This window comes from Equus przewalskii, chromosome 26, assembly GCF_037783145.1.
Source record: "Equus przewalskii isolate Varuska chromosome 26, EquPr2, whole genome shotgun sequence".
NCBI classification, from domain to species: Eukaryota; Metazoa; Chordata; class Mammalia; order Perissodactyla; family Equidae; genus Equus; species Equus przewalskii.
In genome coordinates, this window is record NC_091856.1 from 4,706,753 (window position 1) to 4,724,252 (window position 17,500).

The window sequence follows — 17,500 nt, forward strand, 5'->3', positions numbered from 1 at the left end:
AGAGAGGGGAATGGACAGGAAATAAAGGGTGAGGGGAAGTGAGAGCTGGCAAGGAAAGAGAAGAGACTAAGAATGCGGTCCTCTCACTCCTGGGCAAACACAGTTCTCTAAGCCTCCACGTGTGACTGTGAAACGGGGTACTGACACCTCCCTGCTGACCCGGGAAGGGATGAGGGAGTGCTGAACGTGGGGGCCCTGCCAGGGTAGCCACAGGAGTGCTCAGGGAGTGTCTGCTCCCAAAGGGCTGCCGAACAGCTCTCCTGATGGGCTTCCAAGCAGCAGTCAATAAAAACAACATAATAATCACATAATACTTACTGTTTCCTGAATACCTGCTCTGGGCCAATCCCCACAGCCACCTTTGAGGACGGTGTCATTATCCCCATTTGCAGATGAAGAAACTGACAATTAAGCGGCCAGCAGGGGTGACATGCCCAAGGTCACTCAGCTAGTAAGCCAAGACACCAAGACTGGCACCCAGATCTGGCTGAAGCCCAGTTTTGTTCCCTGACACCAAGCTGTGGAGCCCACGACCCAGGCCTAGGGTGCAGGAGCCTTTGGTGCATCTTCCATCCCAGCACAGGACCTGGACCACGACCGCTGTGCATGTGGAGGAGCACCGGAGAGAAGGCGAGAGCCCTGAGTTCTGGTCCCCTCTCTGCTGCAAAACAAGTGCACAGTCATAGGCTACTCCTTCCCCCCCGGGCCTCAGTTTCTCCAGCTGTACAGTGGGGATGTTGGAAGTCAAGACTCTTGGGGGTCCCAGCTAACTCTCTGAGATTGTGCAGACAGCAGCAGGAACTCAGAGGAGGAAAACTGTCCTAAAAGGGAACAGTGCACCGTGTTCCTCCAGGCCGGAATAACCACCGGTTAGTTAAGCCCCAGAGCAGCAGGGCAAGTTATCAGGATTATTATCCCCACTTTACAAGCAGGAGGGTGAATGAGAGCGGGATTGGCTCCAGGCTCAAGGCAGGGATGGGATCAGTAAAAATCTAGACACACTACAAATTGCTTCAGGATTGGGGGAGGGGGCAGGAGAGGGAAGGGGGAGGCCTCGACGGGGAGACACCACATAGGAATGTTATTTCTGATCCTCACGGAGTTGAAGTCCCTTCAAGGGCATCTGAGCCAGCTCTCTCTGTGCACAGGTGGACAGAGGCCCAGAGAGGGGGAGAGGCTGACCCAAGGTCACACAGCCAGAATCGCAGACCAGGGCACACAATGCCATGGGCTCTCAGCTGAGGCTGCCCTGATGGGGGCTGGGAGAGCTGGGCTCCCTCCGTGGCCCTCCCCAAATTCCTAGAGGCAGCAGCCAGCAGTAAGCCCCCAGGGATTACATGTGTGCTAATGGCCTGGGACAAAGGCGGCAGGATAAGCTCCCTGCTCTGCAGACTAAACAAGGAGCAAGAAGCCAAGTCAAACACAAGCTGAGGTTTTGTGCCTGCCAGGCTGGTGGGCCAGACGTGGCCCAGCCTCCTGGGGGCCAGGCCCTGTGCGACTGCCGGAATCTGCTCTGGTGCCCCTTCCCCCCTCTGCCACCAAGGGCTGGACGGCAACATGTCCACAACACATGACCATCCCTGTTTGTGGCAGAGAAAGCACTTTCGCCACATTGCCCCAAGATGAAGAAACTGAGGGGCAGAGAGGAAGGGACATACTGGTCCCAAGTCACACGGCAAGTCAGGCAGGAGGCCGGGACCCAAGGCCTCCGGAGTCTCCCAAATTCCTCCTTGAATTAATGTAGAGTGACGCATGGACACCACAACAGAGGGAAATGCAGTCCTCCACTTTCTACCCAAAGCCTCGTGTCCCTGACGTCTCACTCGAGTTCACGAGCACGGGCTTTGGTGGCAGGGAGGCCCGGTTCCAGTCCTGGAGCTGCCTCTTTCTGGCCCCATGGCTTTGGCAAAGTACTTCACCACTCTGTCTTCCGTTTGCTTATCTTGAAAACAGGAGAAACCCTGGTACCTGCCTCACAAAGCTGTTGGGATGATCAAATGAGTTCATGGATGCAGAGCGTTTTACTCCTGGCTTGGCATACAGTAAGCACCCAATTAGTACTGTTGCTACTAGCAACTCTGGCACCAATCTGCAACTCTGGCACCAATCTGCTGGACGGCCGGGGCAGCGCCCTCAACCTCCCTAAGGCTCGCATTCTTCTCTCTCAAATGAGATGCCGGGAAGATTTCTTCTACCTCCCCGGCTCTGTGGCCTCTATAGCAGCTCTTCTCAAGCCAAATGAAAGCACGGACTGCAGGGTAGGGGAGCAGCTGGGGGCCTCGCTCACATCCCTGTTTGCCTTCCTAGGCCAGGCTGCTTGCCCCGCCCCCAGGCCCCGCACCCCTGCTCCAGGGTGCTCTGGATGTGGGTCCCACGGCAGGCAGTCTGTCCATCCCCACAGCCACCACTGAGGCCCTCCTGGTGCTGCTCCGGAGGTGTGTGTGTGACCGCAAAGTATGAGGCCTCGGGCCTCGCAGCGCTGCGGGAAGCTGGAGGTCAGGGCTGAGGAAGAGGGTCGGGAACGTGTGGGGGCTGCAGGGAGAACATCACACCCCTCTCCCTTGGCAGGGCTGCCCCAAGGGAACAGGGAGACAAGCCCTCCCTGCCTTGTTTCTGGGAAAAGCAGCTGGGGACACAGGCATCCTCCTACCTCCGGGGGCTATGGGGTCAGTCTTAATGGACCCCCTCAGCCATGCGTCAAAGGGGCCCTCTGCACAGTCCTAACCGCACAGGGACTGTTCTGAATGTTTCTGAATGCAGCTTCCTTTCTACCACCTAGAGTTCACTTCTGCAAAAAGAGAACGATTTGACTTCAGGCCTGCGGCAATTGTTGTTCCTTCTCTTCTGGTTCCCAAGAGGAGCAAGAAGAGATCCGCCTCGTGGGGATTAGGGCGATCCTGCCCTCTCCCAGCGAGGGAGGTGGGACCAGGCCGCGGGAGGAGATTACCCGCCTGCCCTGCTCACCTGCCTGGGTGTCAAGTTTAAGCCCCTGGAGGTTTGTGTAACACTGTTCAGGAATCTCAAAAAACAGAGACCCTATTTGTGGGATTACAGGGTGTGGAGACATTCTCGCCTTTCACACTGAGGCCTCGGATGGCTGCCAACCGCACTCAGTCCTGCCAGTTGCTGAGCCCTGCTTTGCACAGAGGCGATGGATTCCAGTCTACTAAAAGCGAGCCACGTCCCAGGAGCCCCTAACCTTTAGAGCACACTCTACCATTGACCAGTTTGGACTAAAAAAAACGTTTCCAGACACAAGCTGAGAAAATGCTGGGCTGCATTAAAGGCTCTGCTCCTCCAGGTACTTGCTGGGTGACCTGAGGCGGGTCACTTTCCCTCTCCGGGCTTCCATTCCTTAACCTGTTACCAAAACATAATATGCTCCAGCCACATCTGCTGTTCATGATTGGGTGAAGGTGTTTTCTGAAATGTAGATTGTGGCACAAACTCAAGGGCTTATCATTGTCAATCTTATGGAGTTATGTGACTCTTTAAACTATCTATAACTCTGATAAAAATAAAAACTTTCCTTAAATGATGTGTTGATCCCTTCAATGCTATGCATCTGTGGGAGCTGGGGTGTTATTGTCATTTATCTCCTGAGCAATTCCTTTAGCTGTGCATCTAATAAGCATTTGCTTAGTACCTATTTTGTTTCTGGTGCTACACCAGGTCCTGGGTTGGGGATACGGGAGCCAAGACACATGTGTCACAGTGTCCATTGAAGGTCAGTGCTAGAAAGCTCCTCAGCATTTGTCTGACCCCACCCTCACTACACAGAGAAAGAAATCGAGCCCCAGAGAGAGGCAGACACTTAGACAATGTCACACAGCTTTAGTGGCAGAGTCGGCTCACATCTAGACCTCTTGACTGCTGTGCGAGCACTTCCCCCAAATCAAGCGGACTCTTCACGGTATTGCACTGATCTCACGCAGACACCACTGTGCAACGGTCTCACGATTGGTTCCACGGCAGCAAGCTTCAGCCGGCTGGATATCTGCTTCAGGAGGCATGTGCTGAGCTTTCTGGAGACACGCAGTCAAAGTCCACTGAACCCAAACCTCCAAGGCATTCACCAAAAAGATCTGAAACAACAGAAATAAACGAATTGGCATTGCTTTGTCTCAGCATCTCGTGAGACGCGTGAGAATTCTCAGGGAGAGGGCTGCCGCCTGTGTCATGGGGAAAATCCCAAATCATTCCGTGGAGTTGGGCACTATTCCAACGGCTATGAGCGCCAACATCTGCATGCCCCAACATCTCTTTGTAGCATCACTTCCTGGATCCTTTTTGTGTGGTTTGATAGTCTCGTCTTTGCCACCTTGAAAAAAGTACTCTATCTCATCGAATTTCAGTTTTTCCTATCCTTTTTTAAAAACTAAGAGTCACCAGCATTAGACTAGACCAGGGGTTCTTAACCAGGGGCAATTTTGCCCCAACCCCGAGAGGACATCTGGCAATGTCTGGAGACATTTTTGGTTGTCACATTTGGGGTGGGTGCTACCAGCATCTAGTGGGTAGAGGCCAGGGCTGCCGCTAAACATCCTACAGTGCATAGAACAGCCCCTCCCAACAAAGAATTCTCTGGTCCAAAATGTCAATGCCACCGCTATTGAGAAATCCTGAGCTAGGCTCTTTGGCTGCAAAGGACAGAAACCCAAGTCCAACTTGCTTAAGCAAAGAAAAAACAAAGTGGTTATTGGAAGGATATTATCATTGCTTTAAAGAAAAAGAAAAAGAGCTAAAAAACCTCCAGGATGGACACACCTTGGCGACTAGAATAAGTAATTCGACTCCCATCTGCACCACTTCTCCTTTCTCTCTGTCTTCTTTCTGTTCTCATTCTTTTCATGTAACACAGGACTAGCCACCCCAATCATACCCCAAGCTCATATCTACACAGCTTCAGAACCAGAGAAGAAAAGGTCCTCTTCTTTCCCAAACCCACTATCACAAATCCCAGAGAAAGATTCTGATTGGTCAAGCTTGGGTCACATGCTCATCCCTTGAACCAGTGACTAAGACCAGAGAGAGTGAAGTACTACACAATGATTGGCCTGGCCTGAGCCACACGCCCACCTCTGGGGCCAGAGGGATGAAGTCTGTTTCCTGAAGTGGGTGAAGGGGTTCTAGATCAATAAAAACAACAGCCACCACAGCATGGAACAACAGAGAGGGTGCTAGACTAAGAGTCAAACATCTGGATGCTACTCTTGGCTCTTCCTCTAACTTGCTGTGTGATCTTGAAGAAGTCCCTTTTCCTCTCTGGGCCCCAGTTTCTCACCTGTACAATGAAAGGATGGACCAGAAGTCAAAGGAATCTCCCACCCCTGACATTTGATAACTTTTGGCTGGTTGTTAAGTATTATTCGTCACCCCAACAGTGATGACGTTTGAAAACACTTGCTAAATCCACCAAGCTTTTAGATTGCTGGTTCCAAGACAAAATGCAGTCTAGAAATATCGAAAATTTCTTCAGATTTTTCAAGTTTAGTTATTTTATCTTTCCCAACTTTTTAATGATAATGAAAACAGCATGAATATGAAAATATATTCATATTTTCAAAAATGGTCCATGTACTTTTCAATTCTTTCAATAATATTCCACAGCTATGGGGAAAATTTGTAGGACCAAAAAAACCATTTACACATTGCTTTTTCTCCTAAAAAATAAATTATTCATGATTAATTTTAAAAAGATCAAATATGTGAATAAAATCTGCTTTCAACTTGGTATATAAATTTTATGTTAAGCCTTATTGTGAAATGTATATAATCGAAAGAAATAGATGGTGTTGAGAAATCCCCAACAAAATGGAAGATAAGGCAAAAACTTCAATATCACCAACCACTCATTCATTCAGTAAATATTTCCTGAGTGCCTACTATGCGCCAGACACTATTCAGTGATCTGCCCCTGGGTACCTGACATTCGAGTGGATGCAGCTACGTTCTAGTGACTGAAGAAGGATTTCTAGAATCCTAGCCCATCATCAACGAGATGACGTCCATACCTCTCAGCCCCTTGCCAACCTCTCCAGCTCCAAGAGAACCCCCACTCACAGCCTGCGCCTCCACAAACAGACCTCACCAGCTCCCTTACACCCTTCTCCTTCCCCTCGTGCCTTCTCCACATTTGCAACACCTCCTCTGGGAAACCTCCTCGGATGATTTACATACAGATTTCTCTAGGAAAAGGAAAGGTGCTTATTTATCTAGGATTTCAGAGCTTGACAATCATTACACACACACGTGTGCATGCGTCACCTCAAACCTGCTCTTAGCTCCTCTATTCCTCTTCTCACTGAGTGACACCCCCATCCTCAGTTGCTCAGGCCGGGAACCCCAGCATCACCTTCAACGGATCGCTCTCCCTGGCCTCTCACATCCACCCGAGGCTCGTCATGTCTACCTCCACACACACCCTCACCTCTGGAAGAATCCATCACTTCCCTTGGCCTAGATCAATCTGGCCCCTCCCTCATAGCCTGGGTAGCTCATATTTTGGGTTCACTTTAATCTTGATCCCCTTTAGGAAGCCTGCCTTAATTCCTGCCCCTGCAGGCTGGGCTGAGTGTCTGTTCTCTGGGTCGTTCAGGTGTCCTGTGCTAGTCTATATGGCAAGTGTTCTTCTCTCCTATTAGGCTATATGCTCCAAGAGGACAGGGTCTTATTTAGGACTGCATCCCCAGCCCCTAGCCTATGGCCTGAGATGTGATAAGTCACCACTAATGACTTTTTAAGTAAATGCAAGAACAAACTCACTTGGAGTCAGAAAGCCTGGATTCTACTCAGATCTGCCCCTAACGACTTGGGTCCCTATGTACCTAACTTATCTGAACCTCAATGTTCTCATCTGTGAAATGGTCATAATAATTCTCCCAGTCTACCTCCAGGGTTGAATATAAAAATCAAATGAGATAATAAATGTGAAAGCTATAACCTCTAAGTTGTTTTATACATGTAAGGGGTTATTTCTAAATGTTTGGGGGTTTTGTTTTTGTTTTTTTGTATTTCCTCTGGGTTATTTCAGATATAAGTAGGTATTGCTTCTACTTGTGAATTTCCTATAGGTACAGAATTCAAGAAGAAAACTGTTGCTGGGGCCAGCCTGGTAGCGTAGTGGTCGAGTTCGCAAACTCCATTTCAGCCCAGGGTTCGCCAGTTCAGATCCTGGGCACAGACCTACACACTGCTCATCAAGCCATGCTGTGGTGGCATCCCAAATAGAAGAACTAGAAGGACTTACAACTAGGATATACAACTGTGTACTGGGGCTTTGGAGAGGAAAAACGAAAGAGGAAGATTGGCAACAGATGTTAGCTCAGGGCCAATCTTCCTCACCAAAAAGAAAGAAGAAAGAAAGAAGAAAAAAGAAAAGTGCTGCTGCTGCTTGTCTCTGAGAAGATTTAGAAGTCAAATGTTTTGATTTTAAAAAATGGTTAAGAGAACATCTTTGATACAAATTGTATTGGAGGCATTACTAGAAATAACCTAAGTCACTTGAGTAACTAATACCAGGTTGATACAAATTAAACAAATTAACCCTTTATAATTTTGGTATAAGAGGAAAGAACTGACAGAATAGAATATGAAAAAGAAGAAATTCAAAGCAAGCTTAAGTTCAGCTTTACACCTACGAAATTAGCAAAAACATTTTAAAATGATAACTCCCAATGCTATTGAGGTTCTAGAAAAGCCAGTAGGCACACCCACTACTGTTGGAATATAAATTGTTCACTTCTTTGGAAAGCAAATTGATAAGATCCATCAAGAACCAAAACATAATTGTACTCTTGGAAATCTATCTTAAGGGAAGAATTTAACAAATTAAAAAGGCTTTGTGCACAAAAACATACAGTATTACCCATAAATAATCAAAAAGTGCAAACAACTACACCAGTGGAGAAAGGGTTTGGTAAAGCATGTTGCATCCACCAGATGACATATTCCCTAGCCATTAAAAGCAGTTGTTACGCGCATGCGCCCATGGCACCCTTAGTCCTGCTGAATGGCTTCTTCGTGAGCAGGGGAGGGCCAAGCTCTCAGAACAGACCCTTGCTCAAGTCTTCCAGCAAGTCAAGGTCAAATTTCCCAAGGTGTTCCCAAGGAAGGTGTTCAGGTCAAGCCAGAGCCCACGACATACCATGCGGAAGGGGCTTGGCAGGAGGTGGCAAGGGGCACTCTATCATTGCAGGAGCTTGGTAACTCACTGTTGACTCTGCTCACGATGGGGCTGTCCACACTCTGCTGGCCTTGAAGGAGACTGTGGACGCCTGGAGCAAGGCTGTGTCTCCAAAGCTACCTCCCTGACAAAATTAAGAGGATGGCCAGATCCCTGGGGAGAAGGAGTCAAGCGCATTCAAAGAGGCTGGGAGGGCCTTTGACCCCATGCTCCATGCAACTGTAAGAGGGTCTCAGTGAACTGTGCCTCCCAGTATTCAGGTGCTTGTGTAGTACCCTCTCCTCACCCCTGGACCGGTCCCGGGACTCACTTGTAACTATCGAATATGGCAGAAGCGATGCTGCTTGCCTTCTGAAGCTAGGTCAGAAAAAACTTTCCAACTTCTACCTGGTCCTCTGGGCACACTCTCTGAGAGCCCTGGGCCACCACGTAAGAAGCCCTGTGACTGCCATCCTGGAGAAGGGATGTGTAGGCTCACTGGTCGACAGTCCAGCAAAGCTCAGCCTCACAGCCATTCCCACGAAGGCATCACACATGTGAGCAATGCTGTCTCGGGTCCTCCAGACTAGCCCATCTGCAAGCTGAATACCCACAAGCGACCCCAGTCAGTGCCATAGGGAGCAGAAGAATTAACCAGCTAATTGTAGCTGAAATTCCTGACCCATTGCGGGACATAATAAAATGGTTGTTGTTTGAAGCCACTACGTTTGGGGGTCACTAATATGCAGAGTGCATAACCAGGGCACCACTCTTGGAGGGGGCTTGAGAATAAACTCACCATTCCAGAAACAGGGAAATGAAGGTAAAGAATCAAGCATTTATCCTGCCTCTCCTTTGTGAACTATACTTCAGAGCAACCAAATAGTTGAGGAGATCAAGCTCTTCTTTATAGAATCACAGCTAATAAATGGAGAGGGAACATCAGAACTAGAACACCACCATTTTGAAATCCCTGATAAAATAATAGCGTCAGGCAACGATCATCAATGATTGCTAAAACCAACAGGCACGAGGCCAGTGAGGAACGTTACAATGGACAGATCAGGCTGAAAACACCTCAGCCCACTGATTAGTATCTTCGTAAGAAGCCAAGACAAGAGAAAGCCTGGCATTAAGTGCCACTAAGAAGGACACAGAGCACCAACGCGGAAACCTTCCTGCCCCCAAATCAAACCTGAAACTGATAGCACTTCTAGATTTCACCCCAGGGACCAGAGGAGCACGGTAAATGCCGCCCCCCCCCCCCCCAGAATGTAATCAGCAAAACCCAAAACATGCAAAACCACAGGACCAAAAAACCAAGTTTCTTCAAAATATATATATTTTTTAAAATAGAGGAAGAAGGGGAATCTACTGATTAAAAAGAGACTTAGGAGATATATCAACCAAATTCAATGTGTAGACTACCTCTGGATTCTGAGATATATATATATATGTATATTTTTTTGAACACTGACCGGATATTTGATGATATTAAGAAATTATTTTTAATTTTTAGGTGTGATAGGATATTGTAGATAATTTTTTTAAAGAGCCTTTATCTTTTCGAGATAAAAGATACACGTATCCCAGAAGCAACTGAGATTTCTTTCAAAATCATCCAGTGGATGGGGCCCGTCCCGTTGCCGAGTGGTTATGTTCCCACGGTCCGCTGTGGCGGCCCAGGGTTTCACTGGTTTGGCTCCTGGGGGCCAACATGGCACTGCTCATCAGGCCATGTTGAGGCAGCGTCCCACATGCCACAACTAGAAGGACCCACAACTAAAATATACAACTAGGTATTGGGGGGATTTGGGGAGAAAAACCAGAAAAAAAAATCATCCAGTGGTAAGGGGGTAGGAGTGGATAGAGTATAGATGAAGCAAGATTGGCCATATATTGATACTATTGAAGCTAGGTGATGCGGATGTGAAGGTTTATTATACTAATATCTTTACTTTTTGTGTATAATTCAAATTTTCATTTTAAAAAACATAAAACCCTAGCCAAAAAAAAACTGGGGAGAGCTGTTTCTAGCGATGCGTCTCTGAGTGATTTGAGTGCAAGAAAGACAGTTTTTACCTCTTCCCCCTCACCAAATCCCCCTGCACTTACAGGACTAGAAACCTACAGAGGCGTCTGAAGTCACATTTTAAGGATGCATAATGGAGGGGGGTTTGGAAAGGGAACGAAATTATTAAGGAGGATTATACTGTCACCATGCCACACAATGGGGATTGCTGCTTTTAACTGCTTTAAACAAGTCTTACTTCATACCAGAGCTTCGACTCAAGAAGGCGTCGCCATGGGAAGTGGATCCTGCCGGGAGATCAAATCTTTCTTCCTGGCCGGGTCTTTGAGTACATGCTCCTTCCCTGCACGGCAAGAGAACGGAGGCGGCTCTTAGAATGCTCTTGAAATTCTTTTCCCCTCTTCACGGTGTCCTTGCAGCCAGGTGTCTTGGAAGGCCCAGGAAGGAAGGCGCCTCTGGATAAAGTGGCCGTCCTGCCTGAGGGGCTGGGGCCCCAGGCCACGTTCTGCCTTTCTGTGGGTCTCTATCCTCCAGAATCAATGAGAAGCAGGATAGCATAGGGTCAGCCAGTAGACCAGGACACAGCTGGTTCTGCAAAGCACCAGTTCTGCGACCTTTCACCTCACTGCACCCCTGAAAGCAAGACGGGTCACCAGCAGCTCTACTGGAGACACCCACAGAAACTTAGCCAGACTTCTTCTCTTGCTGCATCTGCTCAAACTGGCCCTGTCTGATCCGGAAATATGGCCTCAGTATGTGCTGCCAGTTTCTGTCAGTACTCGAAGGATACAGGCTTCATCAAGCTGGACTAAGTGATCCTCCGTGAATGAATTATCCAAGACACCTACCTGATGAAAGAGACAAGGCAAGCTCTTTGTACATAGACATATTTTCTAATCTTAAAAGAAAAAAGTAGCGATGATAACTTCCAGCTCACGTTGTTGTTGAAAGGATAAAATCAGATAACACATGTCATGTGCTCAGCATGGGTCCTAGCAAGAGTCAGCTCTCAATAAATGGTTATTACTATTATTTATTTCTCCATAAAATGTGGATTGGATCTAATGCTCATTAAGAGCCCTAACTCTAAAGTTTGAGGGGTCATTCATTTATACATCAAGCATTTCTTGCCAAGCCGTACACGAGGAGCTCGTGCTAAGGTGGAGACATACCTGACACGGGAGTTGGGGGCCAAATACAGCATATAAGACAAAAACTCCGCATACTCAAAATTACTCTCGAAAATTCCTCCGCCATCAACTGACCTCCCAATCATTTGCTCCCACATTCAGAGGAGCTATGAGAGGCGCCTCTCGGGGAAAACTGCCTGGTCTGGGCCTGGAGTGACAGTGGCTAACGATCTTTCAGGAGGTGGCATCTCGTCTCCTCCCAGGACTCAGAAGGTAAAAGCCTTAACCTCGCCTTCATTCAGAGCAAAGCTGTGCTCCCTCCATTGCCTCTGAGCCCTCAGCCCCAGTGCTGCATGAGAAAATGGAGAGCAGCTGCAGTGGTCACCTTCCATCAAGTTCAGGGCCACCACGAGATGGTCATCTCCCAGCGACTGGGAGAATGCTGCTTTGGTAGGCTCCCACACCTCCCTGTGGCAGCCAGGCCCCCACGACCTGTTCTCATCATTCTACACAAATGTACCGATCACCTTCCATGGGCAAGGTGCTGTGCTGAGCATTGGCAGGAGTGGGTTAAGCCAAAGGGGGCTTCCCCCAGGACGGTACAGACGTGGACCCCAGCCACAGTAAGGATGGTCAGCAGGGCCACAAGAAGGGTCACAGATGGGCTATGGGGGCTGGAGGACAGGAAGAGTGCCCTCACCCCACCTTCTTGGGAGGTGATACTGGACCTGACCCTTGGAGAATAGGCAAGATCTGAGGGGCACAACATTGGGAAAAGGGTACCCCGGGATGGAGAGACAGCATGAGGCAAAGCCTGGAGGCACGAAAGATGAGCCGTGTCCGAGTAATAGAACGTGGATCATGTGGTTGGTTGAAGGCGGAGGTGAGGCTGGAGAGGTCAATGGGGCCAGGTGGCAAAAGGCCATACGTTCAGGCCAAGGAGAGTGGACTTCATTGTGCAGGCAGCAGAGAGCCAAGGGACTGGGGCTGGCCTTGGAAAGAAGACTCCAGCTGGGGTGAAGCTTTCCTGTCCATACCTGCCCACACTCTCTCGTGGGATGCTGCACAGCACCCTCCCAGGTTTGGAAAGCCCCAACTATAAATCTTTCAGCCTCAGGATCAATCCTTTCCATAGTGGCTTCAGCAGCAACTCTAGGGCCAAGAGAGGCACCCCTTTAGGTTTCTCTACGCAATTACCCTTGACCTGTGGAGATACCACACCAAGATGGAGCGGGAGTGGAGGAGGAGATGAAGGTTAAACCAGGAAGAAGGGCAACTGGCAAAGTGACAGACTAATAACCTGAACAAAGCACCTAGCAATGCTGGATAAACATTGTTTTAGTCATTTTAAATGTGTAGGAAATGTCACAGGAAAGTAAGGGCATTTCCAAGATCAAAACAAAGGGAGAGCTGAAAACCAGAGCAGGCAGGGCTCCAGCAGCCCTGCAGAGCAGCTGTGAGGGTCGCCATGGGCCAGGGGCTTGCCTTCCAAGCATGGGGGAAGCTGGGTAAGGACCGTGCTAGAAGGCCCCTTGGGAGGCTCACTGTGCGTACTTCTGAGTCCCTGGCTGTCCTCTGCTTAGAGTGCTTGGAAAAGCCAGGAACGTTCTGTCTACGGAGACAACTGGGACCATGGAAAAAGCCCATGGCCTGGCTCGGCCTCTAACCTCCCACATCTTCCCTTCTCTAATCCTCCACTGTGTCATCTTTTAAATGGAAATCATGCCACCACAACTGACCCCACAGCATTACTGCGAAAATTCACTCATTCATTCAACCAATCTGCATGCGCAGGGAGTACGGCAAGTGCTGGGGTACGGTGTTGAACGGGATAAGAGCCCTGCCTTCCGGGAGCTCACGATGTAGTGAGTGAACAGATAGAATAGAGAACAATATGGAAAAGAGGCTGTAGATCTATATGCACTGGGTAGGGAGGAGGGTGCTCGCCCCAGGCTCGGCCAGGAGGATTGGCAGGCTCTGCGGGAGGTGTTGTCTGAGCTGGGTCAGGAAGAACGAGTAGGAGTTGCTCACAAGAAGGTGGGGAGGGCAATTCCAGGCATGAGCAGAGTCCAGAGTCTGAGGCGGCACTGCATGTACAGGGAAGTACACGGGGCGCAGCTTTACTGGGCGAGAAAGTGCAGCCGGTGGGGGAGAGAAAAGCGCCATCAGGGACACAGCTCACATGGTTGGAAGATGAGAACCTGCGTAGGCTCAAATAAAACTCATGTGGATTTCAGAGAAACTCCCTCCTTGCAATAATTCCAGAGTGCCATCAGAGTAGGAGGCAGGCTACTCCTTTGAGTTAACCTGGGTTCCCCAGAAAGCAGAGCAAGTGTCAGGGGACTTACGAGCTACTTTTTTATCAGGGAGCAGGAGTGAGGGACAAGGGCAGTGAAGCAGGAAGGAAGGAGGGCCAGTAGAAGCATATGTTATGGAGATGGGCACTGCTAGCTGCACCTGTTATTCAAGCTCATGGACACGTCCCCATGCAATGTGCATCTCAGGTAGGTGACCAACTGTCCTGGTTTTTGCAGGACTGAGGGATTTCCCAGGACATGAGGCTTTTAGAGCTAAAACCAGGGAGTCCCAGGCAAACCAGGATGTCTGTCCACCCTAGTCTCAGGACTGTCTTCAGGGGGCAAAGGGGAAGAATTTATCCACCAGTTCTCTTCTCAGTGGTGGAAGTTTCTCCCCTGGAATGTTAATTCTCCCCATATTTCTGAGTTATGCATGTATGGCCATCATATGGGTCTTACAGGAGAGTCGATAAGAAAGCCCCTGGGTGGAAGGAGAGAGATATGCAACATGGGCCTGGATAAGACACTATCAGGCTGAGCCTATATGAAGTTGGTGTCCACACAAAGCTAGCAACTGTGGCAGCAGCTGGAATAAGAGATGGTGAGGCCGAGAAGATCTCAGCTGCATCCCTAATTCAAAGACATTAGTCCTGGGCAATCCTCTACCTTCACATTGTGAGCCCTCAGGAGTGTGCAACAATCAGCCTGATGTCTTGGTATCCTGCCCCATGTCCATAATAAACAGAGCAGATAAATACTCCTAAATTACAAAAATCTTATGTATCAACTGGGAAAAGGGGGAAAGGAATCCCAAGACTGTAAAGGATTACAGGTCATTATTAGGTGGATATCTTTAACAGGTGTGGAAACAAATGACAAAATGCTGCAATAGGATCTAATCCACAAAGCAATGGGGAAGAAACATTAACCAGAGTTGCTTTGAATCCAGATCCCTCATCACTTAAGCGCAGAATTCAGAATTGCTCTCCTAATTCAATCTGAAGCCACTGGGTGTTCTTGTGATGGTACCCCCATATGCCTCCTCAGCCCAAAGGCAGTAGCAGAAACCACAGGAGTGGTTGGGATTGCTCAAAGAAAGTCTATAGAGTAGCAAGAGCTGTAAGACAAAGATGGATCCTGAAGAACACTACCATTTAAGGAAAGGACAGAAGAGGAGCCCACAAAGGAGACAAGAGTAGAATAAGGAAAATTCAGTGTTGTGTGTACCAAAGAAATCGTACCAGAAGGAGAGACTCCTCCACTGTCAATGCAGCAAAGAGTCAGAGAAGGCCTGAAAAGCTTCTAATGGGTTTGGCTAGTAGGGGTTCTTGGTGTTCCTAGAGAAATCTAAGGTGGGGGGCAGAAGGCAGAGCGCAGGGGGTTGAGGAGTGAATAGTCAGTGGGGAAGCAGGAATGGTGAGTATAGACCATTCTTTGAAGAACTTTGGATAAGATTGGTAAACCACTTGAAAGGCAGATACAGGAAAGAAAAAAGATAATTGCTATAACAAGGTCCTGGAGAGATCTGGAGGGCATGCATGAGGTCTAGAGCACAGGTGGACAGATTGGCCTTGAAAAGAATGAGGGCTGTTCTCAGAATGAGATAAAGGGAGTGATGCTGGATTTGAGGGTAGGAAAGTGGGAAGACAAGGGAAGGTCACATGTGATGGTCTCAATTGCTCCATGAAGTAGGACATACAGAGAGGGATGTGGGAAACTAAAAATGGGGTATGAAGAGTCATTAAAAGAAGTGGAAGGATGAGTAAAAGGATTGGCAAGTGACACTAAGACCCTGGCTGAGACTGAACCTTGGACTTGCTGCTATATAGTAGTGATTTGCTCGTTCATTCATTTACGAATTCACTTACTTTGGGTCACATCCATGATTATTGATTCCCACTGGGAATAACAATCAGTGACTTAGTTTTGGCCACACAGACGCATGTCAGTCTCATGAAGCTCAGAGCTCCAAGCTATCAGCAAGGATCACGACTTCATCATGCCCATATCTACTGAATGATCTCTTCCTCCACCACACTTTCCACCACTGGGTGGATGTTGATGACCTCCAAATCTCTAATCCCAGTCCACGCCTTTTCCTGGGCTTTAGACCAGCATACACCCAACAGATACCTCAATCTCAACATATCCAAATCCACGCTCACCATCTTCACCCCAAACCTGCCCCAGCAAGGGAGTGGATCTCCCTCGTGTACACAATCTGTATACACAAAGACACCAGGTTTCCTTTTCAATGTCTACTCCCTTGCTTGCTTCTAAAAATTCCATCTCCAAAAGCTTCTCCTTGAGGTCAGGAATCATGACTTTCACGGCCTTACCCACTTGAAGGCCCAAAAGAAATGTTTAAATGTTCAACGCTCCTCCACCAGACTGCACACTCACACCATGATTCACTCTAGGCCACTCCAATTGACCAGCAACACCCAGCACTGAAGCTTCCTCCTGACACAGCCCAGCCACCAGCTCAGGGGTCCTGCCAAAGAACTGATGTCAGTACTTGAGATCAGGGAACAGAAGAAACAGACCTAAATTCATATCATCACCTTATCTTAGCCAGCTACCTCCCACCTCCCAAAGCCAGGCTACAGACACAATTCTACTATAAAGCAAATTAGACCACAGCCCAGCTGGAATAACAAATGGATTTCATCCTCTCTGCTAGCTCAGAGGAATTAATTATGTCTGCCTGAAGTTGCAAAGGATTGTGGAAACCTGACCATGTTCATTAGGAAAAAGTGTGCTGATTGATTGGTCATGTCTGCCACAGGGACAGGCATGAGACTGCGGAGGTAACACCAGTTAGGGAGAAATTCACATGTGAAAAGGCCTCATTAGACCACAGTAATCCATGTGAGTCAATGATGGCTGGGACTAAGGTAGTAACAGTGATGATGCAGAGAAGTTTCAGATCCTTGATTAGTTCTAGAGGGACATTTAACAGGACTTGGGTATAAGGGGTGGGAAAAATCAAGAAATCAAAGATATAGCCAAGATTTTAGGCCTGATAATCTGTGTGAATGGGGACTATTAACTGGAATAGGGAAGGCTGAGGGAGAGTTTGAAGATGGGTCAAACCAAGAGTTTGATTTGGGACAAGTCTGAGACACCTATTAGACATGCAAGTGAAAGTACTCAATACGAGACTGGATGCTTATGAGTCAAGTTACAAGATGAAGACAGAGCTGGAGATAGAGTTTTGGGAGGTACTGCTGCATAGAGTGTATTCAAAGCTTTGGACCAGAGGAGATCAACAGCAGAGAAGATGTAGCTAGAGAAGAGGATCTATGGCCAAACTTCCAGCACTCTGACATTCAGAAGTCAAGCAGCAAATGAGGCCCCCAGCCAAGTAGACCACAAATGGGCAGCCAAAAGCATATGACATTCCAGAAGCCCAGTGAAAAAAGTAGTTCAAGAAGGGAGTGCTCAACTGTATCAAATGCTGCTGAGAGATCAAGTAAGGACAGAGAAGTGACCACTGGAGGTCATTGGTGACCTCATGAAAGCCAGTCCCAGAGGACTGGAGGGAGGAGAAGCCCAAGCAGAGAATAGAAGGTGAGGAAGCAGAGATGCTGCTGTGGAGGACAGCAGGGAAACAGGACATCAGCTGCTGGAAGGTCTGGGGGAAAGGCAAGGCTCTGCCAGAAGTGGGATGATGGAAGAGGTGTGCGTTTTGTTGGGAGTGACCTGAGTGAACAGAAAGAAACTGGGGGTATAGCAGAGATGGGAGAATTGAAAAAACAAGAGGCCAGAGGATCCAGCTCACAAGTCAAAGTGGTATTTTTTGGTAAAAGCAGGGTACTTCATCTGCGGCAGTATGAAGGCAGGCAGGAAACAGGAGCACAAATTCAGACGAACT

The 17,500-nt window shown here is 48.3% G+C and overlaps 1 pseudogene; it reads left to right on the forward strand.

Annotated features, from left to right (window-relative positions):
* The first annotated feature begins 10,469 nt into the window (after window positions 1-10,469).
* Window positions 10,470-11,008, forward strand: LOC103550234 (small ribosomal subunit protein uS14-like; annotated as a pseudogene).
* The last annotated feature ends 6,492 nt before the right edge of the window (window positions 11,009-17,500 follow it).